Raw genomic sequence first — 25,174 nt, 5'->3', positions numbered from 1 at the left:
GGAAGAAACTGTCCTCATCCTTGTGCTGCAGGGCTCGGACAACACAACCACTACGTAGAGGAGGAAAACCGAGGCCTGCTCCACAAACGCAGCACTTCCCAGTGCCTGCACTCAGCCCCAGGCTTCTGGGGAACCATCCAAGGGCAGGGGGAGAGAAGAGAGGAACTGGTCTGTCCCTTGAGTCTATGTGCCAGTGTCCTCCATGTTTCTGTTCACCTGGCTCTCATGATAATGGGCACATTTGTATTTAAAAAACTGAAAAATTGTAGAGCTGACATTTTAACATGTTTCCTAAGATAATCATGCAAGGGAGGTAAAGCAACTCCTTGCGGGTACCTTCTAAGACTGTACCTGAGCTCAAAAACTTGGTGTCAGTCATACAAAGAGAGGCTCTAGCCATGTAGCTTTGATAACTCACTTCCGGTTGATTGGTACCCAACTTCTGTAGGAGCTGAGTGACTTTCTCATGAGTCATGATTTGTTTATAACTTTACACAGACCTTCTTAGACACATTATACACATTCGCTAATTTGACAGCTATCATAAGGTATCTTATCTCCATTTCTTTGGGTGAAACTTTGGGATTTTAATTTAGATCTTATTTTTCTTTTTCTGTTTGTTCCCCCCTCATTCATGACACAGTGCATGTGCATGAGAGAGAGAGAGAAAGAGACGTACCCTCCACAGGGCTTGGTCATGCCATGATCCCCTCTCTCTAGTTCTGTAGCCCTCCTGGGCATATATGCATGTGCTTGGTGTGCTTTCAGGCTGAACAGACCAGGGACTCAAACCACAGTCGGCTTTTGGCTTCCATCTCTCCAGTCCAGGACATGCCCCTGTGCCACAGAGACTAGGTCTCTGACTCAGACCTTACTGCTAATGTTGTGCTTTTCACATGACACTGTAATTATACCACTATGTAAGTCTTGGGTCAAGGAAAGGTAATGCACCATTGTCTCATCAGCAAAAAACCACAATGGAACTAGAAGGTGCCTACAGCTTATGTAGCAAGACATTGTGTGGGGTCGTCTGAAAGGTCACGATGCATTTTTATATAAAAAACATGGCATGACTTTCCCAATAAACTAATATTTTTAGAGATGGGAAAATTTCAACCCAGACTAAGTTTTTATGCCCAAGTTCACATGGCTCTTGAGTGGATACAGTTGTCTTCCTAAATTAGGGGTTCCCAGATTGAGCAAATAAAAATACAGAACTCCTAGTATTGTATGCAACATATTTATACTGAAAAATATTTATTATTTATCTGAAATTTCAACATCCTGTTTTATCTTTTTTCTTTCTTTCTTTCTTTTCTTTTTCTTTTCTTTTCTTTTTTTTTTTTTTTTTAAATCTGACAACCCTATTCTAAGTCCCAAAAAGAAAAGGCTAAGCTCACTGTTCTTTAGGACATTTTTGAATTTAAAAAATGCAAATAATTTGAAAAGAACACCTTGACCACCCTAAAAAAATGGGAAGACTTTGTATGGTTTATTCTGGCTATGCCAACAACAATCTCCCAGAGCTGGGTTTGCCTCACTGCCCCCATGCATCATTGATCGAATTCTCTTTTAAGTACATCCTAATGAAAAACAAAACAAAACAAAACAAAAAAATTGCCAAGCACTTTGGAAATACAGAGGGTTTCAGGACAATTATGAAAGAAACCAGCCCAGTTAATCATACCCACCACTCAAGAGAAACCAAATCATGGAAAGAGATCCCCAAGGAACATGGAGTGGAATATCCTTCCTCTGCACACCTTTAATCAAGATTCAAAAGGAAGACAGCTAGTTCCCTTTGGAAACTATTATGTAATGAAATCAACCCTGCTTTGAACTCCCAGACTAATTACTGGATTTATTCTTTTTATTCAGTTTATTTCTAGGTAGTTGGACATTTTCCATTGACATTCTTTACTAATTTACTAAAACAGATAATAACAATCAATAATAATAATTTGACCTGACCAGGTATAAAAGTGTTGATTTTAGAACCAGTATTAAAGATTTAAGTATTAAGGAAGTTTTGTGATTCTTAAATGTACTTATATTTAATTATGTATAAAGGGAGTTTCTTGGGCCAACAGGTGGTGTGGTAGTGAAGGTGCTAGACTCACACATGGCCCACCATGGGGTTTGAGTCCCAGACCAAATGGCTTGAAAATCACTCCATGAGCATGTGCATACGTGCCCAAGATCCTAAGAAGAGAATGGAGGAGAAGGGATTACAGTGTGGCCATCCTCCCTAGGGGGTGATTTCTCACTTTTCCTCTCCAAGAAGCACAAATGTTGTATGGTAAAAGCTTAAAAAAAAAAAAAAAGCAGGGGAAGTTTCTCATGTGTGTTGAGATAGGTTCTGCTCCTACAGACAAAACTCTGTGGAAATATGATGACTCTCAGTCATCCTGGAAAGAAACAATTGTTGGTTCTTACAGTCACATGGTAATAGAGTAGACAATAGCGCATGTATGGCAAGAGTATTACATCCATTAGGATGGGTATTATTAAAAAGAGAACAGGGGAGACCAGCAGTTAGCGTAATGGCTATGTCGCTGGACTCACACGTAGTCGACTGCGGTTCGCGTCCCGAACCTGGTGGCTTAAAACTCACGCTGGGCGTGTGTGCGTGAGTGCCCAAAATCCCAAGAGGAGAATGGAGGAGAAGGGATTGCGGTGTGGCCATCCCCCCTGGGGGAGTGATTTCTCACTTTCTGTCTCTCTGTCTCTCTCTCTCTGTCTGGCGAGCGCACGCACCCTATAGCAAAAACATCTCTAAAAAAAAAAAGAGAGAGAACAGATAACAAGGGCTGGTGAGGGTGTGGCAAGAAAAGAAACCTTACACACTACTGGTAGGAATGGAACTTGGAAAACAGTATGGAGGTTCCTCAGAACTTTGAAACTAGAATTACCATACGATCCTGCAATCCCTTATCTGCTACCAAAGGAAATGAAAGCAGTATCTTGAAGAGATATCTGCACCCCCCCATGTTCGTTGCAGCATGAAATATCATAGCTAAGACATAGAGTCAACCCAGCCGCCCATCAATAGAGAAATGGGTAAAGAAAATGTATCATATGTTCATACCCATCTATCTACTATGGGATGTATATAATGGAATCACGTTCAGCCTCAAAAAAGAAGGAAGGAAGTCCTGCTATTTGCAACAACATGGGTGAGCCCAGAGGACAGTGCCAAGTGAAATTAGCCAGACACAGAAAGAAGTAGGATCTCATATGTGGAATCTAAAAATGTGCAACTCTTAGAAGTAGCATACAGTGATGGTGACCAGGGGCTGGGAATGAAGGAGCTTGGACAGGAGGATCAAAGGATACAGAGTATCATTATGCAGAATGAATAAGTTCCAGAGAGCTAATGGACAGCTCAGGGGCCATAATTAATAATGTGTTGTATATTTAAAACTTGCTAAGAAGGAGTGTTTTCACCACTTACGTACGTAAATGGTAATTGTGTAAGGTGATGTTATGTTAATTAGCTTGATTATGACATTGTTTGACAATGTCTACACATATCAAAACATCATGTTACACACCTGAACTATATACGTATCTATTTGTCAAGTATACCTCAATGAACTGGAAAAATTAATGCATGTGTGTTTCTTGTAAGATAGCATAAATATGTGCAATTTGAATTTTCTGTTTCCTTGTCGGAAGGGTATCTTGAGCCTCTTACCATCTTTTAATTAATTAGCTAATTCATTAATTTTGCCAGAAATGTGTGCTTGCCAGAGGGAGACAGAGAGACAGAGAGAGAGGAAGAGGAAGAATGCAACCATGGAAGGGGCGTGGTCACTCCACAATCCCCTCTCCTCTGTTTCAACATTCTGTCAGGATTTGGGGCACCCAGTCACATGCACCCTGTGTATTTTTCAAGCCACCTGGGTCAGAATTCCAGCTGTACCGTTGGCCTTCTGGGATCTGGTTCCCTTAACCACCAGACCACAGGGCTGGCCCTTACCATCTTTATTATCATAATTCATTATTTACTATCTCAACAAATATTTTTTGAGAACTACTGTGGAGGCCAGCAGGTGGCATGGTGGCTAAGACTCTGGACTCCAACCGTAGTTTGAGTCCCAGACCCGGCCAGGGACTTGAAAATCACACCGGAAGCATATGCATGCATACCCAAAATGCTGAGAGGCAAACAGAAGAGAAGAGATTGTGGTGTGGCCATCCCCCTGGGCGGTGATGTCTTACTTTTCCCTCTGACTCTCTTTGTCTCTCTCCAATGAGCACATGTACGCTATGGCAAAAACCTAAAACAAACAGAACAAAAAAGAGAACCAATTGTGAAGAACGCACTGGGCTAGGAGCTTGGAAATGAGGAGAAATCCACAGCCCTGTCCCTCACACACTCGCAGGCTGGAGGAGAAGGAAGGCCTGTGAGCAGTGAGGCTGACCGAGAAAACGTGAATGCACAGAGGAGGCACTGATGCTTCCCGGGCGAGCAAGGGCACAGGAAGCATCAGCTCGACTGAGGACGGTGTTCACAAGGTAGGACCTGTGCAAAGACTGTCTTGTTTGATGAATGGCAAGTTAGGTAGGACCTGTGCAAAGACTGTCTTGTTTGGATGAATGGTGAGTCTGTGATCGATGTGGGGGGAAAGTGAGACTGGGTTGGCAGCTCAAGGCTGTCTCAGAAAGGTCTTTGCCCACTAAGCAAAGATCTGTGAGAAGAAGAATCTAGAAAAATCGAAAGTGATGGCAGCCAGAAACAGAGAGGCTGCCTGGGATGCTACTGCACCCAAAGGGTGATTCAAGACTGGTGGGACGCTTGGGCTTAGGGGATGGAAAGCAGGAGGACAGGGTCCCTTCGATTGTATTCCATTCTTATTGTTTTGACCCTCTAATCTTTAAGGCGGTAGTTGAGTAGAAGGCCATGGTATGCTTAAATTAGGAGCGGTGCCACTAGGGTTGGGAATGGCCCACAGAGGGCTCACAGTGAGTGCAAACGTGGGAACATTCTAAAATTGTTAGTCCAAGCCAACTCCTTCCTTCCTCTCTCTCTCTCTCTCTTTTTCTTTTTCTTTTTTAAAACTTGTTATGGGGTGTGTGCACTCACATCCTGCATGTTTTTCAAGTCACCAGGTCCAGGACTCAGATGGCACAGATGGCCATATGAGATCCAGCTGCCTTAACCACTATGCCTCCAGCTGGCTCCAAGACTAACTTCTTAACCCATCATCAAGTTTGCAGATGCCTGAGAACTGAAAAGAATAGTTAATACACTAGATGAGCAAAATCAAATTCAAACAAAAATATTTTTTTCAGGTTTTTGCCAGAGGGTGTGTGCACTCATGACAGAGAGAGAGAGATATCACTCCTCCAGGGGATGACCACATGACAATCCATTTTTCTCCCTTCTCTTCTTGGGATGATTTTGGGCATGTGCACACATGTGCCCGGCATGATTTTCAAATCAGTGGGTCTGGGGCTTGAACTATGGGGAATCTAGTGCCTTAACTACCAAACCACCTGCTGGCTCCCTGAAAAGATATTTAAATATTCAGAAATCAGCTAAACTTTGTAAGATGCTACTTAACAGGGACAAATGTAAAGATCTGTAGTTGGCTAAAAAAATAAAAGCTTGTAAATTACAAGAGAGTTTACTTGTTAACACATTGATATAATGTCTCTCTTCTCCAAATTTTCTTTTCTTTCTTCCTTTCTTTTTTTTTTAGAAAGATTTTTGCTACATGGACTCACTGGAGAGACAGGGCAACAGAATGCAAGAAATTGCCCCCGGGAGATGGCCACACTGTAATCCCTTCTCTATTCTCTCAGGAGTTTGGACACACACACACACACACACACACACATGTGGGCACACCCAGAGTGAGTTTCAAGCCTCTGGGGCTGGGATGCAAACAGCAGTTGGCTATGTGGGAATCCAGTGATGTAACCGCTATGCCAACTGCTGGTCCTAAAATGAATACTTTCTTACACTACCTTTTTCTAATTGGCAGAGGGCCTGTTGTCTGAACCATATTCCTTGTCTTGTGTGTTGTTGTCCTCCAGGTTGGGATTCAGGGTCCTCAGTTCCTTCCAAGTGGTAGCCCAGCAATCCTCTGGGCTTTGGTCTCACTGTCATTCACATCTGTTGGGTCATCAGAAAAGTCATATTTTTCTATGTTTTTCTACAGAAAAATGCATCATGATTTTTCCAACCCAATAGCTTAAAGAGGAAAAATGAATAGAGAGGGGACCTCTGCTTTATTAGAATTTTGGCTCAGAAGAATTGCTTCACATTTCCTTAGCAAGGGAGACTAGAAAACAGAGTCCACGGCGGGCAACTCCTTCTATGAGACCCATCTCTGTTAGGAAGTTGGCACACATAGTGGTGCATTGTCTGCCATCTCGGCCCTCTCTGACGTTCAGAATGCAGATCACATTCTCATCTCTAGGCAGTCCGCAGCTCGTGAATTCATGTCAGTTGCAAAAGCAAGCGTGTAGAAGAGATAGCGGAAAGCTCTGCGGCTGTTTAGGTCAGCGGAGAAGATCCAGGAGGAACACAACAGCTTTCTCCAACTATATTGAACTCTCCCTCAATATTGTTGCTCCCCAGGTTCTTTTCTTAGGCTTCTTCTTTCTCAGATTGACTCTCTACCTGGTTGATCTTACGTACGCTATGCTCACAATTATTCACTTGGATGCTGGGTTTATTTCTCTAAGCCCACTCCTCCTCTGAGCTGCAGACTTGTATCCAATGACTAGCCATTCGTCTTAAATGGTACCTTAAAGTCACATCAAACTTAACAAATTCAGCCTCAACTCAGACTAGCATCTCTAACTTGATGTATTGACAATTAGAGGTACCTTTGGTCACCCAGATACTCCACTTCGAAATCTGTCTGATTTAGAAGCTAAGGAGTCACCTTTGAGCCATTACCCTCCTTTCCATCAAATTAGTTATCCAGACCTGTCCATTTTACTTCATCAATATTTATTAGACACATTCCCATGACTTCAGACTGAATTCAGGTTTTCACTGTTTTTCACCTGGCTTACTGTTTCTCCACCCTGACCTCACAGGTGAGCGAACGACATGGCTGACCTGGCCTCTCGCTCCCTTCGTCAGATCACTCGGGTGGCTGTATGAGGTGATGTATGAGGCTCTTTCTGATGCTTACCTGTGTCTCTAACCCTGTTGCCTACAAATATTCTATTCATAGTTCCTTGAGTACAGCATACAGTTTCTCATTTGTGTACCTTTACTTACATTTTTCCTCTTGGGGATTGCTTCTTTGGCTAACTCCTATTTGTTTTTAAAAGTTCACGTAAGGAGGCCAGCAGGTGGTGTGGTGATTATGGCACTTGACCCCCATGTGGGGGTCAAACCCTGGTGGTTTCACCTGGTAGCTTGCCTTCTCACTTTCCCTCTCGCTCTCTCTCTGTCTCTTTCTGGTCAAATTAAAAAATAATAATAAATACAGTAATTGTTTTATAAAAAGTTCACTTAAGCTTTTTGCCAAGATGGTGCCAAAAGCAAAGAAGGAAGCTCCTACCCCTCCGAAAGCTGAATCTGAAGCAAAGACTTTGAAGGCCAAGAATGTAGTGCTGAAAGGCATCTTCAGCCACACACACACACACACACAAAAAAAAGATCCGTAGATTACCCACCTTTCGGAGACCCAAGACTCTCCGGCTGCAGAGGCAGCCCAAATATCCTCAGAAGGGTGCCCCCAGGAGAAACAAGCTTGACCACTTTGCCATCATCAAGTTCCCCTGACAACCGAGTTTGCCATGAAGAAGATAGAGGACAACACACTTGTGTTCATTGTGGATGTCAAGGCCAACAAGCACCAGATCAAACAGGCTGTGAAGAAGCTCTATGATACTGATGTGGCCAAGGTCAACGCTCTAATCAGGCCTGATGGAGAGAAGAAGGCCTATGTGCGACTGGCTCCTGATTATGATGCTCTGGATGTTGCCAACAAAATTGGGATCATCTAAAGCGAGTCCAGCTGGCTAATTCTAAATACACACTTTTCCACCATAAAAAGAAATAGTTCACTTAAGACTTCTCTTAGTCCCCAAATCTGGATTGTCCTTTCAATCCATTTGAACACTCTGAATATACCAGCACAAGTGTCTCTAAAACAACAACCGTGCCTCATTCACTCATTCACTCATTCATTCGATGTCCGTATCCAGTACACCGAGTACACTGCCTCATACACAAATAAATGTCTGTTGACTTGAGTTGTCACATGGAAGAGAAAATGGATTTGGTATTTGTCATTTCCAAATGCAAAACCAAGAAGCAACAGGATAATAGATTTGGGTTTTCTTTAGGTAATAATACATAAAAATGGATAGGAGACCTGGGAGAGCATGAAGGGGTAGTAAACTTCCTGGCATTTGTGACATTTAAGTAGAGGCTGAAATGGCCACTTAATAAACTATTATTAGAAGGATTTAAGCAGGTAATGGAAAGTTGGACTTGCCAGTTGTAGCATTTCTTTTTTTTTTTTTCTTTTTTGAGAGAGAGGTTCTTGCTATAGGGCATGTGCACGTGCCAGAAAGAGAGAGAGAGAGAGACAGAAAGTGAGAAATCACCCCTGGGGGGATGGCCATGCTGCAATCCCTTCTCCTCCATTCTCCTCTCAGGATCTTGGGCATGCATGCATACGTGCCCAGCATGAGTTTAAGCCACGGGGTTGGGGACTCGAACTGTGGTCAATTACGTGGGAGTCCAGCGACATAGCCATTACACCAACTGCTGGTCCCATCACCTTGTAGCATTTCAGTAAACCACAATATTCCAAAATCTTATGACTCACTTTTGATATAATTATAAAACAAATGTATTTTAGTGGTCTCAAGTATGTTTTGGGGGTAATGGATGATCTTGGAGGATGTTTCAAAGTGAAAACAGATATTATGCCCTGTTCTTATTCATTTTTGCCATAGCAGTTCTTCCTCTCTCCTACAGCCAGCTACAATCCTTTCATTTCTGTACCCACCCCTGATGCTCATAGCCCCTCAAGATTGTTCTCAATAACCATGGGCACTACAATTCATTGAGCGCCAGCCGCTAGCCCTGGCTGTATTTTGGCAAATTATACACTTGGCACTCAGCACAAATGCCTTACCAGTGTTGAAGTATATTTTCCTTGTTCTCCCACCTAGATTGAAACTTCCTGGAAAACAAGGACAGAGTCTTATCCTTGTTTGGACCCTCATTGCTTGCTAGTCTGTATTCCCATATTTTCCTGCTTAAACCACCAGTAAAGTATTGATTATATGATCTAATAGCTATTTATATCTGTCTTCACAAGTAGGCTATGAGTTTCTTGATTTCAGAAACTGCCTTTTTCCCTTAGTGGCCAGCCCCAGTGCCTGGCGTATGCTAGACACTCAATAAATGTTTGTTGAAAGAATGAGTGCCGTCAGATTTGACTTCACCAGAAAGAGCTGACTCTGTAAGAAGTTGATAAATTGAACTGCTTTACGATCAGTTTAAAACAGAAGGTGATTGCTTCTGAAAATGGGATGTATCTTTCCTTTGTTTCTTGGCATTTTTCCTACTGGGAATGGAACTCGAGGAGATTAAATAGTACTCAATCTTGAATCCACAATGACACCAAGCCTGAAATGATGCTGAGGTTGGAAGTGATTTAGTTCGCTTGAATTTTATTTGGAGGATAATGTTTTCCTTCTGGGTAGAGAAATGCTAATGAAAAAAATCACCTCCTGACGACAACTCAGAAGTAATAGGAATCAGGTCAGAAATACGATCTTATGAAAACTCTCCAAGCAAAGCGTCTTATACCCACGTCTACGCCTTTGGATTGACATCCTGATGTTTGTCTTTCTCTGGTTTCCAGAGATCAGGGTAGAGAAAGGCGCCAGGGTAACAAGCCAAATAGGTCTATTATGGGATGTCATGCTCACTGGGCATGAGTGCTGTCTCCTAGGACATTTATAGCGTTTATTACTCAGCCCAACTTTAATAACACATGGACAAGCCTGGGGCACTTTGTAAAGGATCTGAGAGGTTTTTGTTATGAATGTCTGTATTATAAAATTAGTGAGTCTCAGGATTGGACTGGATTAGAAAGATGATCTCATCAAAGGGGCCTCAGCTCTGCCGCAAAAGAGCTGTTTTTAATGTTCCTAATATTTTAAGTAGTCATGGGCACTGGTGGTGATGGTGGGGGTCTTTTATAGGAATAAATGGCAGATGACGCCTGTTCAGTTGTATTAGGATATGAGCAATAATGCCAAATGCTGACTCGACTTTTTCATTTGGAGTCATAGAGAAATGGGATAGGGCAGGAGTGGTCAGCCATCCTGTCTTCTTGCTATAAACCATGGAGAGGAGAATGTGATGGGAGCCAGTGAGGTAAGTCAATCAAGAAAGATTCTAAAATCTTAAAGATCAGTGCTTCTCAGACTCTCATATTCATCAAACCACTTGGAAATCTCGGTAAAATTAAAATTCAGATTCAGGAGGTCTGAGGTGGGACCTGAAACATTCCATGCTTCTAACGAGCTTCCAGGAGATGTTGGTGCTACTAATACACAAAGCACGTTTTGCATAGAAGAGTTTAGAGTTCACCACACTGATCAGTCCATTGGGCATGTAGTTCCACATTAGCCAATCCCAACAGAGAAGGAGCAGACTTTCAGCTGGTAATGCTGAAAAGTTTACCAAGTTATACATGGGCAGAATTTAAAAAGTCTTCGAGGCCATCTTTTTAATTCATTTTTCATTTTGGTTGTTTTCTACTTAAAAAAAATCCTTTCTAAAAGTAAAATTATGTGCAGGATCTCAGGATATAAAACAGATCAAATCTTTGATTGAATCTGAAACAGGGCCAGTCCCAGAGCCTCGTAGATAAGGGAGCTGGATCCCATATAACTAAATGTGGCCAAATTCCAACCACAGCAGCTTGAAACACATGCTGGGTTCATGTGCATGTGGGCCCCTCACCCCACAGGCTGGAAAAATGGAGGAGAAGGGATCATGTCAGGACCACACTCCATTGGCGGGTGCTGTCTCCCTCTATGTCTCTGGTGAGCGCACGTGCCCTCTGGCAATTAAAGACAAACCTGGAATGGAACATGTTGCTTGCAGCCAAGTCATCCTCCCATTACTTCCCATGAAGTCTCCTTCATCATTTCCCTTAGGACCCAAGACTCTGAGTAACTCTGTTGGAAAGCTACGAACTTTATTCAACCTATTAGGAAATAATATGATGGAGTCCAAACCTGAACATCCTGATTGCTAGTCTGATGATCCTTCCAGTATGCCAAGGCATTATCATTGATTTATTTCCTTGGGCTGGAAACTACTTGGCATTGAAATGAGGATCCTTTGGTCATCTGGGCTCTGATCAATCTCTGTCACAATGCCCGATGTTTGCTACCCCCCTTGTACCCAGAGCTAATGATGTGATTTGGGAAAATCACTTAACCTTTCTGGGTCTCCACTTTCTTTCTTTTTTTTTTTTTGGAGAGGTTTTCGCTATAGGGCGCGTGCACTCGCCAGACAGACAGAGAGAGACATAGAGACAGAAAGTGAGAAATCCCCCCCCGGGGGGATGGTTATGCCACAATCCTTTCTCCTCCATTCTCCTCTTGGGATCTTGGGCACACACCCACATGCACCCGGCATGAGTTTTAAGCCATCGGGTCTGGGATGCGAACCGGGGTCGACTACATGGGAGTCCAGCGACATAGCCATTACGCTAACTGCTGGTTCCCTGGGTCTCCACTTTCTGATGTACACAGTAAAGACATTTATAACCTTTTCTAAATATATCACTAGCACAGAGCATCAAGAACCTCATAGGAATTCAATAAACACTCAATGAATATAAATTACACGAGGGCAGAATCTCTCTTTTTTTTTTTTTTTTTTTTTTTTTTTGCACTCTTCAAGGTGTATTTGGTGTTTTAGTATGACACTTGGATAGTTGCTAGTTCCTCTGGAGAGCTTTCTTTTTACACTACGTGGCCATGTACTCTACCAATACATGTATTACAAAAACTAAGGTCTTTTCAATAGTTGTGCGTGAGGTATGCAGAATTGGATTTACATGTTGGATCCCAGGGTGGGGCAGAAAAGTTGGACTAGGCACGTCAGGTGAAGGGATCGGAGTTATACAGCACAGAGTAAACACACATGGTTTGAAGGCAAATGCAGCACGTACCACACTGGCAGTGGCACCTCCCAGGTAGAGGAACTATTTCCCACTCTACAGCTTAGGGCCACACACACTGAGAACCTGCCAGCACCAGGACACAGGTGTGTAAGGTTTTACCAGCTATAACTGCAGGAAATTGATGTTTTCCGAGGCTATCTTGATAATACTGCTTTAATCACAGATCAGATGAAAAGGACAATGTGTACAACCTTCAACTAAAATCTTTGTGTAGCCTAGAAGTGAAGAGGTAGGACATCACAAGAGTTTAGAACTGCAGCTCTTTTCGGATCCCCAAAAGTGTATCTATGCTCTTCTTTAAACGGGCCTCTTTGTCAGGTATCAGTGTCACTTTCACCACATCTGAGATTCTATTCTGTTCCAAGATGCAAGGAATTAAGGAAGACATCATCCTTTATTTCCTAGAGACCCTTAATCATGGTAGAAATTGGATGTACCCACCAAAGATTCTTCATTGTGCTTTCTGCCAAATCTGCTACAAGTAGGCCAGTGGCCCAGGATGTAGCCTTTCAGCTTGATCTCTTCATAAGCACTGTCCCCCACCTGTTTATGAACCTGCTTCCACTGCTCCTTGTCTGCATCAGTACCAAGATCTGGGTGCCGATTCTTCAGGGAGACACCAGCAACATTCACTTCACTCCACTGGAGTCTCTGTGCTCCCCCAGGACCCACCCACGATAGCTTAATGGGTGAACTCCCAGCCTTTCTCCCATCAGGTAATGGCACTGGGCAGAATCCAGATTACTACCACTTTTAATAACATGGTTTTTGGGAAAGCCACTTATCTTCCAAGCCACATAGGTCAAGATATACACTGGATTGGAAACAACAAGCAATTTGCAGTTTGGGTCGTATTTTACAACATTCGGAATGATGAATTTGAAGAGGTTGACGTTGCGCTGGACCAGGTGAAGACAGCGTTCTCCCTCTTGCTGATGAGCTCCAGCTGTGATAATGACCAGCTTGACGTTCTCAGTCACATTAGAGTCTCTACCAGAGACGATTTTTGGTGTTCTAAGGAAAAGGCTGCCATGTTGGAAATCCATCATCTCTTCCTTCAATTTGTCTTCCATGGCATCAACAAGACCAAGTTCATCTACCAAGTCCTTCACTAAGATACTGATGGCCCAGGCCATGCCAATAGCACCAACCCCAACAACCATAATCTTATTTTGGGGGGCCTGGGCTTCCTTAAGAAGAGTCACAATCAGCTGATCCTTGAGAGATGCTATGTTGGGCTTGGAACCAGAAGGAATCAGGAGTGCACACTGAACAGGGGTCAGAGTGCACGACAATGGGATCCAGACTCGGCAACAGAGACTCCAGCACCGAGACCCTCTCTCTTTCCAACCATAGTTATTGCTATGAATGTCTTGCTTGCATAGTGCCTGCCATTAACCAATACTCAGTAACTTTTTGTAAAATAAACAAAGCAGATGAAGCTGTTGATATCATGGGCAGGAAAACATCTTTAAAAACTTGGTGTGGGGAAAGGCAGGTGGTGTGGTGGTTAAGGTGCTGGACTCCCACATGGCCAACCTCAGTTTAAGTCCAGGACCTGGAGGCTTACTTTCTCACTTTCCTTCTCTCTTTGTCTCTCTCTGGTGATGATAGCAAACAAAATAAAATAAAGTAAATAATTCTTTAAAAAAATTCTTGTTGGCATTATTTAAATCTAAGGGATCATTTAGATTGCTATCCTCATCAAAGAAGTGCTGACTGCTGACTTATCTGTGGTGCTCTATTGGGTTTTGCCAAAAAAAGAGCCATTTGTTCTGTTTCTGGCCTCTGGTTGCTTACAACCTATGCCTAACGACAATGATGGGAATATATAAGGCTTGGTAAGTGTTGAACACAAACCTAATCCTTCAAAAAGGAACATTTTTACATAATGTGCAGATATGGAAATGGATTTGGATTGAGGAACAAGGGCACATATATATTTTTAGCGTGAAGCGAAGAAAGTAGTCATAATTTTTTTTTTAAATCAGAAAATGTTCTTTTTTATTTTTTTTGGGGGGGGCATTTGGTATTAGCTCTCTTCTGAGAAACTGGAGAAGGTGTTACGAAAGAAACGAAATTCTCAGAAGCTGCCTATTTTCGACTCTTTTGGTAACAGGTTCAAGCATTTGTCTGAGTGCAAGTCAAAGTATTATCTGGCTCCCTTCTGGTCAAAGGCCAAGGACTGCAAACAATTGCACTTTATGTAACAACCTGCACGCAGACAAGTGTGAACTCTCCTCATCTTCACGTGTTCATTTCAGTGGGAGCAAAACAGTTAAGACATAATGCATCAACAAATTGGCTCTGGCTGGGCCATGAAACGAAGACCGAAGCAAGCATGTGCATTTTCAATAACGGCACCAGGATTCATTTATCCTCTTTTCTTATTTGCAAAGCCTTGGCTGAGAATATCCGCTGGCTCTGTTGCAGAAAAGAGACTTCCTGAGACATGATGTAATTTTTGCAAAGGGGAAACACATGTGGAGTCCTGGAGTGCAAAACAATATCGAAGTGCTGATAGCTGGGGCTGTCAGTCACATGACAGGATGCTGAGTTCCACCAGGCAGTGCTACCCAGGAGGCCTTGGACCATGAGCTGGGGGTGGTGGTGGGGGGGAGGAAGAAAACTCTGAAGCTTTTTAAGAAAAGAAATTGTATTAAATTTATGAGAATCTGGAAGAAGTAGCTTTCTGTTTTCAGTTATGAGGATCTTCCTTCTCATAATATGATAGATCACACATTTATTCCTTTTTATCCCAGAGACAGAAGAAGCTTATGGTGTTTATATAAAGAAAAAATTTCAGCAAATCTGCATTTTAAAATCCAGTAAAATAGAAACAATTTGGTTAGGAGTATTTTTCTTAATGAACTTCTCATGATATTATGTAGTTATTACACAGTAGGGGGCTATCCTTTGGTATGAGAGCTTACAGTGGATGGTTTGGGGACCAGCAGGTGGCATAATGGTTACACTGCTGAACTCCCATGTAGTCAACCATGGCTTGAGTCCCGGACCTGGCGGTTTAAACCACGCTGGGCATGTGTGCGTGTGAGTGCTCAAGATCCTGAGAAGAGAATGAAGAAGAAGGGGTTTCAGTGTGGCCATTCCCTCTGGGGGTGATAGAGTGATTTCTCACTTTCTGTCTCTGTCTGTCTTTCCAGCGAATGCAGACACCCTATAGCAAAAAATCTTTTGCTCACTCGCTCTCTCTCTCAAAAAAAAAAAAGTAGATAGTTTTACTTTCTCTAAACATTTAAAAATTAGATACAGATCCAAAAGTGTCAGGAGGTGAGAATACAAGGTTTTACCAGGAAGCAGAAGACTGGCCAAGATGACATCTCTACGCACCTATCTCTTTCATTTGTCTATCAAGGATTAATTAGCTGCATGGCCTTAAACTAGGTACTGTGGTAAACGCAAGTATGAAAGTAAATCAGTTTTCGGGAACCAGCAGTTAGCGTAATGGCTATATCGCTGGACTCCCACGTAGTCGACCGCGGTTCGTGTCCCGGACCCGGTGGCTTAAAACTCACGCCGGGTGCGTGTGCGTGCGTGCCCAAGATCCCGAGAGGAGAATGGAGGAGAAGGAATTGTGGCGTGACCATCCCCCCTGGGGGGTGATTTCTCGCTTTCTGTCTCTATGTCTCTCTCTGTCTGGCGAGCGCACGTGCCCTACAGTGAAAATCTCTCCAAAAAAAAAAAAAAGTAAATCAGTTTTCTTCTTAAAGTAGTTATTATTATATGATTATCTGAGTTTATACAAATATGACCTTAAGAGAAGGCATATGACCTTGCTACTCAAAGTCAGAGTGTGCTCAAACCAGCTGCAAAGACAGCACTTGGGAGCTTGAGAAACGCAGCTCTCAGGCTTCACTCCAGATAATTCATATATACAGTAAAGTCTGAGAAATACCAGTGTATATAGTATATTACAGAAACGTAAAAGAGGAAGAAGTTACTTCTGGAAGGATGACGATGGAAGACTTCAAGTGAGGTAAATACTGGGATGAAAATGACTGCCTTGAAAATGAGTAACTAGAAATACATACAACAACTTGGAAGTAATGGCACAGTGGTCTAGAGAACAGGGAGTAATCTTGTTCTCATAGGCAAATGTATTTTGGGGAAAATGGGAGATCAGTTTGAAAGATCTTTTAGAGGAGATTATCATCCTAGAAGTTTGGAATTTCATAGGTTAGATAGAAAACATGATTGCTTCAAGTTTAAATAATAAAGATAACAATGGTAATAGTAATGCTAACAGTAATAGTATAAGAAAATTTATATTTAGATCTTTTTTCTTTTTATTATAAGAAGGTTGATGTACCAGCCAGAGAAAGAGAGGAAGAAAGCATTTATCGCCCCACCTCCCACCGGGTGAGGTCATGCTGCAATCTTTTTCTCCCATTTCTCTACCCCTTCAGGATTTTGGCATATGCACACATACATGCTTGGCATATTTCTCAAACTGTCAGGGCCAGGACTTGCATTATAGTCAGCATGTGGGATCAAGACTTTCAATGTACGCTATACTACAAGGCCAGCTTTGGATTTTCTTTGAATACATATTATCTCATTAAGTCTTTATAGAAGCAATGTGTGGTAAGGATTACTATACTCATTGATAGGCAGACTAATAAAGAGATGAAGAAGGATTTTTCAGTATTTAAAAGGTATAGTTCCATTGTCTTCTGACTTGCATTATTTCTGGTAAGAAGTCTATGGGCTTTGTGTTTTCTTCCTTTAGATAATGTAGTGCATTTTATTTCTGTTTATGTTTTGAAAGTTTTCTACTTATCACTAGCATTTTATGATTCGAGTATGAGGTGAATTGATGTTTCTTAAATACTTAATAGATGCAAGAATGTAAAGCTTGCCATTGAAAATGGTGTATATGGTACTATCTTTGATTTGCTTGTCATGTACCACATGTGTACTTTGAAAAGCCATAGAGTGTGCTATAGAGATGTACAACAATTAAATGTAAACAGAAAATTATAAAATAATAAAAATCCAATTTGGAAAAAATTTCAGCCACCATTTCTTGAATTTATTTTATTTTGCTCCTCCCCTTCTGGGACTAAATTACATATATATTAACTTACTCGAATTACTCACATATTAGCTTCTTGAAGTTGTTCCAAAGGTCATGAAAAGTTTGTTCCTTTTATTTCAGTTTCCTTTGTTTCGTTATGCATTGGTTTAGACAGTTTTTATTGCTTTATGTTTTAAGTTTACAGATGTTTTCTTTAAATATGGTGTAGACTGGTAAAATTGCTACCTGAGATAGTGTAGTTTTCATTTCTAGAAGACACATTTGATTCTTTTGTTTATCCATCTGTCTACATTTTGCTTATTTATTTATGTATTAATAAAAATTTAATAAACTGTAGCCAATGTGTCAAATATAGCTGATGGTTTGATTTTATATAGCCAGTAACTTGAGAATGGTTTTTACATTATACAAATTTGAAATAAATAAATAAACACATATTGGAGACTGTATGGGACCTACAAAGCCTACAAGATTTACTATTTGAGCCTTTACAGAGAAATTGCCAACCCTCACTTCACATTTCTGATTTAAATCATACAGTCAAATAAAAGCTATTTTAGTCTGTTAATTCTGTTATCTCTATTATTTATAGATCTGTTTCTGTTGATTTATATTTTCCTTTTTATAAGCTGCCACTTCAAATGTCAAACAAGATGGGGACCAGCAGTTGGCGTAATGGCTATGTCGCTGGACTCCCATGGTTTGAGTGGTTCGAGTCCTGGACTTGGTGGCTTAAACTCATGCCGGGTGTGTGCTCATGTGTGTCCAAGATTCTGAGGGGAGAATGGAGGAGGAGGGATTGTGGTGTGGCCATCCCCCCTGGGAGTGATTTCTTGCTCTCTGTTTCTCTGTCTCTCTGTCTTTCTGGCGAGCGCACGCACCCTATAGCAAAAGCCTCTCCAAAAAAAAAAAAAAAAAGTCAAACAAGATGTTGGATATTATGAATGTTATATTATTGAATTTTGCATGTTGTGATCTTTCTTTAAAAATGTTTAGTTTTGTTTTCACAGACTAATATGTCACCTTGATAGTATTTAAAAAAATTTTTTTTGCCATAGGGGCAAAGTGTGTTAACTGGACAAAGAGCGAGGGAAAGTGAGAAATCATGCCATACTCTTGTCTCCATTCTCCTCTCAAGATTTTGGGCACACACGCATGCCTGGTGTGTTTTTCAAGTCACGAGTCCAGGACTCCTACCTAGGAGTTGGCCATGGGGGATCCTGCACCTTATCCATCATGTCACTTGCGAGTTCCAGCTTGATACTTTTGACGACTTATTCTTGGAGTTAGTTTAGTCATACTACCAAGGTGTGGCTTTTCTGCTGCCTTTCCTCAGTGCCCTGCATGTCCAAGAAGGCCTCTCCATTCCGGTTAACAGGTACTAGAGTGTCTTCTAGACTCTTCCAATCGTTCAGACTATAGCTCCATGGAAGTAAGTCCATTATTGTCCTGCCTTGTGGAGTTTCACCCTAGACATGCACAGATTAGTATTTAGCTAAGACTTGAAGAAACTCCTGTGCAGATTTCTGAATCTCTTTCTTTTCATAGATTCCCCATTTCCCATACCCTTCCTCATATGCATCATCTTCCTTGTTGTTTTTTAAGTCCTATTTCTGACTGTTCAGCTCAGAAGAACTGTGGGCTGTTTTTGGGGTTTCATCCCTGTGGGCAGCCTGGACATTGCCTCGTGGAGGAAGATGGGGCATCAAAGGGCTCACCTTCTGCTTTCTTCTGCTATACATGACACTCTTGTGCTACAGTCTAATCTCTGAAAATAGTTGCTGTATGTGTTGTCTAGTTCTCTAGTTGTTTACATAGGGAAGGCAAGTCCCATTCCAGTTACTTCCACATGTGGAAGCTTAGAGCATAGGCATTTGAGTTAGACAAACTTGTCTGTTGACTTTGTACTTACTAGTGGTGGACTCTAGGGTGCTCATTAACTTTGCCATACACCAGGTTCCTTATCTATAGAACAGAGAAACTAATAGAATACTTTTTATGATGATAATATAGTAACTGGTGACTATTAAGTACTTAATGTGATGCCATTGCTAACATCTCATTTGAAATAATGAAGTCACTTATTTGCTACCATACAGATAGGAAGCAGTAAGGTTGGTCTTCCTCCTAGGAGCTTCAACTCCAGGGCTCCCATTATACGTTAGCATGGACCATGGTTAGCTCACATAGAAATAGTTTAACCAAAGTGACCAGAAAGCCAAAGGATCTAAGAAATGGCCACATTTGGCCAGAATGTGTTCTAAAAAATGAAAGGCTTTTATGTTTAGACACGAATGGAAGCTCAGCTATACACAAATTAGGTTGCTTTCTTGGGGTTGGACACTTCATCATGGTGAGGTGTATGCTAACACTTAGAATGGATGGGTTTCTTCCTTACTGAGCATTGGGTGACACTGTAGTCTTCTGTGAATTAATTCAACTGGTACTGTTAAAAATGTTCCTGCTTTCACTCTCTCTCCCTACCACCCTCTTGGTTTGCTTCAATCAGACCAACTCTACCCTTTCCAGCTGCCTAGTATGCTTTCTCCCATTGTGAGATATTGTTTCAGAGCAGGGGACTCTTGTATGTCCTAAACAGGTGATCAGGCTGGGAGAAGAACATTGGGGTAAACAGAGAATCTACATGTCCAGGGCTTGGCAGTCTAAGACACATGCACCAAAGGGGGCATTTGAGATGGGCTTCTGCTTCCTGTGTCTGAGTCTATGGAGCTGGGCCTGACAGGTTCCAGATTCAGAGAGCATGAGTTTGGGTATAAGATTTATTTATTTATTTTAGATTTTTATTATAGGTTTCGTGTGCTTGCTGAAAAGAGGCAGAGAGAGAGAGAGAGAGAGAGAGAGAGAGAGAGAGAGAGAGAGAGAGAAATTGAGAAATCACCCCCCCCAATGGGGATGGCCCTGCCACAATCCTTTCTCTTCCATTCTCCTCTTGGGATTTTGGGCATGCATATACATGCACATACACTTGACATATTTTTCAAGCGGCAGGGTTCTGGACTCCAACTATGTAGTTGGCCATGTGGGATTCAGCGCCTTAACCACCACACTACCCATTGGCTCCAGTGGGAGATTTATTTGGATTCCAATCCCAGCTCAGCCGCTTTTAGGTTAGGTGACACCAAGCAAATTATCCAACCTCTTTCAACTCAACCTGTAAAATGATAAAAGTAGGTCCTGTGTAAGATTCAATGAGATAATATATGCAAATGCACCTAGGGCACAGTTACAGTTGAGAAAAATAGTAACATTCCTCCCCCAAATAATAAGAGAGAGCTCACCGCAAAGTCTTAGCTTCTGCTCTCAAATGTTCATGACACTTCATTTCCTCCCAGGTTCCTGGATGACTAAGAGCCTGGAGCTGGGGCCAAGGTTGCTTTGATAACTACCTTTGTTCATTGCCATAATCTGAAATATGGTTCAGTCCAGAGAACAGAAACCATATGCATTTTTTAAAGGTTTTTGCCTTAGGGCACATGTGTGCCAGAGAGAGACAGTGAGAGGGAAAGTGAGAAATAATTACCTCCAAGTAGGGATGGCCATGCCACAATCCCTTCTTCTTTCTCTTGGGATTTTGGGGCATGCACACACATGTACCCGGTGTGATTTTCAAGTCTCTAGGTCTGGGACTTGAACTGTAGTCAGCCATGTGGAAGTCCACCGCCTTAACCATCATGCCACCTGCTGTCCCCAACACATAAATTTTTAAATACGTAGAATTTAATGTTACGGACTTGCCAAATAGGTACTAGAAGAATCAAAAGGCAGAAAAGGGCCACTAAGGTGACATGGAGGTAGGAACTGCAGGAAGCAGCCTCCATTGTTAGGACTCTCCTCCTAAGGGAGGACGAAGAGACAAGGTTGCCACCTTAGCCCTGTAGCTTAGAGGAATGACCTCAGGAAGTGGAGCTGGGACCAAGACCTTAGAGGAGGGGGTCTTGCCTTTATTGGTCGATGTAAGGACCCTGAAGAGGTGAAGAAAGGGTCTCAGCTGGTCCCAGTAACTCCAAGGGGAACATGAGAAGAAATATGAAAGCCCTGGACACTGGACCACTTGTTGCCGGGACTACCACTAAAGAGAAAAAACGCTGAACAATACCTGGAGAAACAGCCATTAAATAGGAGAGAAAAGTCCCTTCTCCCTTTTCTAGCCTTACAGTCAGTCTATTGGCAGAGCCACAGGGATGCTCTGAAGAAGGAGAAAGGAAGCCTTGAGTCCCGGCCCCAGCACTAGGAGACAGAGTCTAGAAGGGTGTGTTTGAAGCTAAGAGACAAGAGGTAGCCCAGCATGGAGTGCATTGTGCACGGGTCCCTGACCTCTCCTATCTCCTTGGCTCCTGACTCCCAGGTTTGTTTCCCATTTCCAAGCTTCCTCCATGCTATAACTGCCACTCAGTCCAATACGGAGCTCTGGGAATCTCTGTGATTATGATTTGCATTCGTTAAGACCCTTTAGGGTACAAGTCAGGGGACAACTCTGCATAACTTAAACGAACAGGGGCCTATATTGGATGATGTGACCCAGCAGGGCAAGTTGGAGCCAGGATGCAGCACTTATGGTGATTCTCCTCCTCCCTGGTCAGGCGGTTACTTGTGTCCATCGCAGGCAGACTTGCGCATGTGGACGGGGCTTAGGGGCCTGTCCCCTTAGACTCACAGCCTCACCACTACATAAAAAGAAAGGAAAGGGTTTTCTCTCTCCCAGATCCAATTACGGAGTTCCAAAAATGGAGGCTACTGTATCAGTTGGGCTCACCCAGAAAAATGGAATTAAAAAAAAAAACTGTTTGCCAGGAATTGGCTTACTTCATTGTGGGGGCTGGTGGACACATCTGAAATCTGTAGGCCTGTGAGGACCCAAGCGAATTTTTTTTTTTTCCTCCTTTAACTGTCCTTGTAATCACTCTTCCTGAGTTATCCTTGCAGACTTCCAAGCATAAATTTGGAACTACCTTTGACTCTTCCCACTCCCCTGGCTGCGATACCAGTGCACTGTTAAGGGCAATGATTCTTTCTCCTGATAATTCTTGCATGGCTGCCTTCCTTTCCGTTCCCACGGCCTCATCTCCTGTGTGAGTCCTTGGCTGTCATTCCTGGACTATTTTGCTGGAAGGTCTCTGACCTTTTGATCTCTAAGGCTTCCTATCTAACTACCAGATTGTTCATCTCAAGATACCATTTTTAGTATGTCTCTCCTCTAACTAAATTATCGAATGTATTATAACGCTATGTACTGATCTGGAGGGATGTCCATGGTAAATGGTTAAGTTAAAACAACAAGATGCAGGGCCAGCAGATGGTGTGCTGTTTAAGGTACTGGACTCCCATATGGCCAATTGTGGTTCGAGTCCTGGACCTGGTGGCTTGTTTTTTTTTGCTTTCCCTCTCTGTCTCTCTCTCTCTCTGGTGAGCACACATGCACTATAGAAAATGTAAATAATAATAATTTAAAAAATAAGTAAAATGAAAAAACAGCATTTACAGAATCTGTGTGTCATAGTATGCTATGTTGTAATGAATCAGAACTATATATATGTTTGAATACATTTCTGTATGATTATATGAGCATAAAACATATGGGAGAGCACTTTCACTGGATGATTAATGCTGATTTATTGATTTTCTAAGACATTAGTTCTTAACCTTCACACTGGAGATATTGGAAAGCTTTAAAAACTGCAAGGATCTACTTACGTTGGAGTGCAGCTTTAATGAGCCTGGGTGGGGCCTGGGGCTTTGGGCTTTTTAATCAGTCTTCATGTGGGTTTAGTTGTGTTTGAAACCATTCAACTAGATGTTGCGTATAGCCAAAGTGATTCAAAAGTATGTTTCTAGACATACAAACCCATAGATCCACACTCAGTGGTAAAAATTTTTTATTGGCTAGGTAAAAATACACCCTGACCTTGCTTAGTCAATGAGCAGAGGGAAAGCAGCTTGGCTTAAAAATATAACTGTAAATGATCCAAAAAAGTGCACGAATAAAAATCATACAAGTCTTGTATAATCTCTGTGTATGATTACATAGTTGAACACACAAGCACATATATGCGTGTATGTATTTGACATGGATACATATGAAGAGAGGACATTAATAATTTGGAAATCATTTTAAATTACAAGTGTTTTTGTTTTATTTTATATCTTTTCTTAAATAAAAGACATCAGCTTTAACTTTATAGCCAGGAAAGCTTCTTTGGTGTCCTCCTATTAACTGGCAGGACAAAGAGGACTGAGCTTTCCTATCTGATGAAAAGACTGGCTTCCCAGAGCTTAGCAGTCAGTCTTCCATATTCATCCATTTTCTATCAAATGCCAGGGTCTCATTATTTTGTTTATTTGTTTGTTTGTTTTAGAGAGACTTTTGTTATAGGGCATGTGCGCTTGCCAGAGAGACAGAGAGACAGAGAAACAGAGAGACAGGAAGTGAGAAATCACCCCCAGGGGCTATGGCCATGCCACAATCCTTTCTTCATTCTCCTCTAGGGATCTTGGGCATGCATGCATGTGCGCCTGGCATGAATTTTAAGTTACCGGGTATGGGACTCGAACTGTGGTTGACTACATGGGAGTCCAGTGATGTAAGCATTATGCCATTTGATGGTCTCCAGGATCTCATTATTTTTTATGACTGAGTAGTATTCCTCAGTGTATATGTGCCACGCCTTTCCAAGCCAGACTATGAAAGAGAGGCATTGTATGTCTCCGCTCATTATATACCATGTTGGCACTCTATGGTAGAAACTAAAAGATTGGAAAGTATAAAGGCATGGAGAGCAACTGTGGATACTGGAGACAATGGGGGAGGAGGGCAGGCAATGGGGGAGGATGTGGATCAAATGGAAAGAGAAAGAAGCAAAACATTTAAGAGACAAAAAATGGAAAATTATCTGCAGATGATAATGTGTATGGTAATATCTTTGACTGGACCAATATACAGCGTATTAATAATGGGAAGATTCATTAGGTATGCTGTAATACACAGTGATTGAATGTGAAGGAATAAAAAAGACTAGCTTCACAAAGCTTTGCTGAAGAGGATATGGGAGAATGCTATCTGATCATCACTAATTAGGATTTCAGGTTTCCTGTGATTTCCTTTTCTCAAAGCCAAATAACCCCCAAATGAACATGGGACTCTAAGAGGACAACTTTGAATTTCACAAGAGGCAGGTCAACTGATGAATTGAGGTAAATCAGCCAACAAGTCACTGGTCTCATCCTGGAAACCCCGAAAACTATGAGTTCGGACTTAAATTTATTCAAAGCTGTAGAGAACAGTTTAGACTGAAAAAAACAAATGGCATATTTCTCCCCTATTCCAAGTTTAGAAATTTTGGCTGTATTTTTCTGCTCTGACCTGGACTCTGATGTGATGATACCAATAATTAAGAAACACTCAGTCTAGCAGTGCATATCTACATAAGATCCACTACCCCAAAATTTGAATGACAGGCAGTATTCAGGGATGGCAAATCTATGGTGACGATTTGCATGAAAGGAGAAGGCTGGCCCCTCCCATTTCTGGAATATCTCCTCACTACTGTGTTTCCAGATCTCTGAAGGATCTGCAATGGTACTAAGAAATGGATAGGCCTTGAGGCCACCAAGCTGAGATGTATTCAGTCATGATGTAGTTGACTCATAAGAGGTGATTGTTACATATTTAGAAGTTTTGTCTGTTGGTTGTTAAACATTTTAGTTCTTTATTTTTATTTATTTATTTATTTTTTTGAGAGATTTTTGCTACAGGGCATGTGTGCTTGCCAGAGAGATAGACACAGAAAGACAGAAAGTGAGAAACCACCCCTTAGGGGGAATGGCCACGCCACCATCCCTTCTCCTCCATTCTCCTCTCGGGATCTTGGGCATGCACACACTTGAGCCCCGCGGGAGG

General features: G+C 42.0%; 1 pseudogene; it reads right to left on the bottom strand.

Moving 5' to 3' along the window:
- Positions 1-12,447: 12,447 nt before the first annotated feature.
- Positions 12,448-25,174, bottom strand: part of LOC102471244 (L-lactate dehydrogenase A chain pseudogene) — a 57,121-nt pseudogene continuing 44,394 nt past the window's right edge.

This window comes from Tupaia chinensis, unplaced genomic scaffold, assembly GCF_000334495.1.
Source record: "Tupaia chinensis unplaced genomic scaffold, TupChi_1.0 Scaffold000247_1, whole genome shotgun sequence".
Classification (NCBI taxonomy): Eukaryota; Metazoa; Chordata; class Mammalia; order Scandentia; family Tupaiidae; genus Tupaia; species Tupaia belangeri.
Note: the sequence above shows the minus strand (reverse complement) of the source record. Positions and strands in the feature narration are given on the sequence as shown.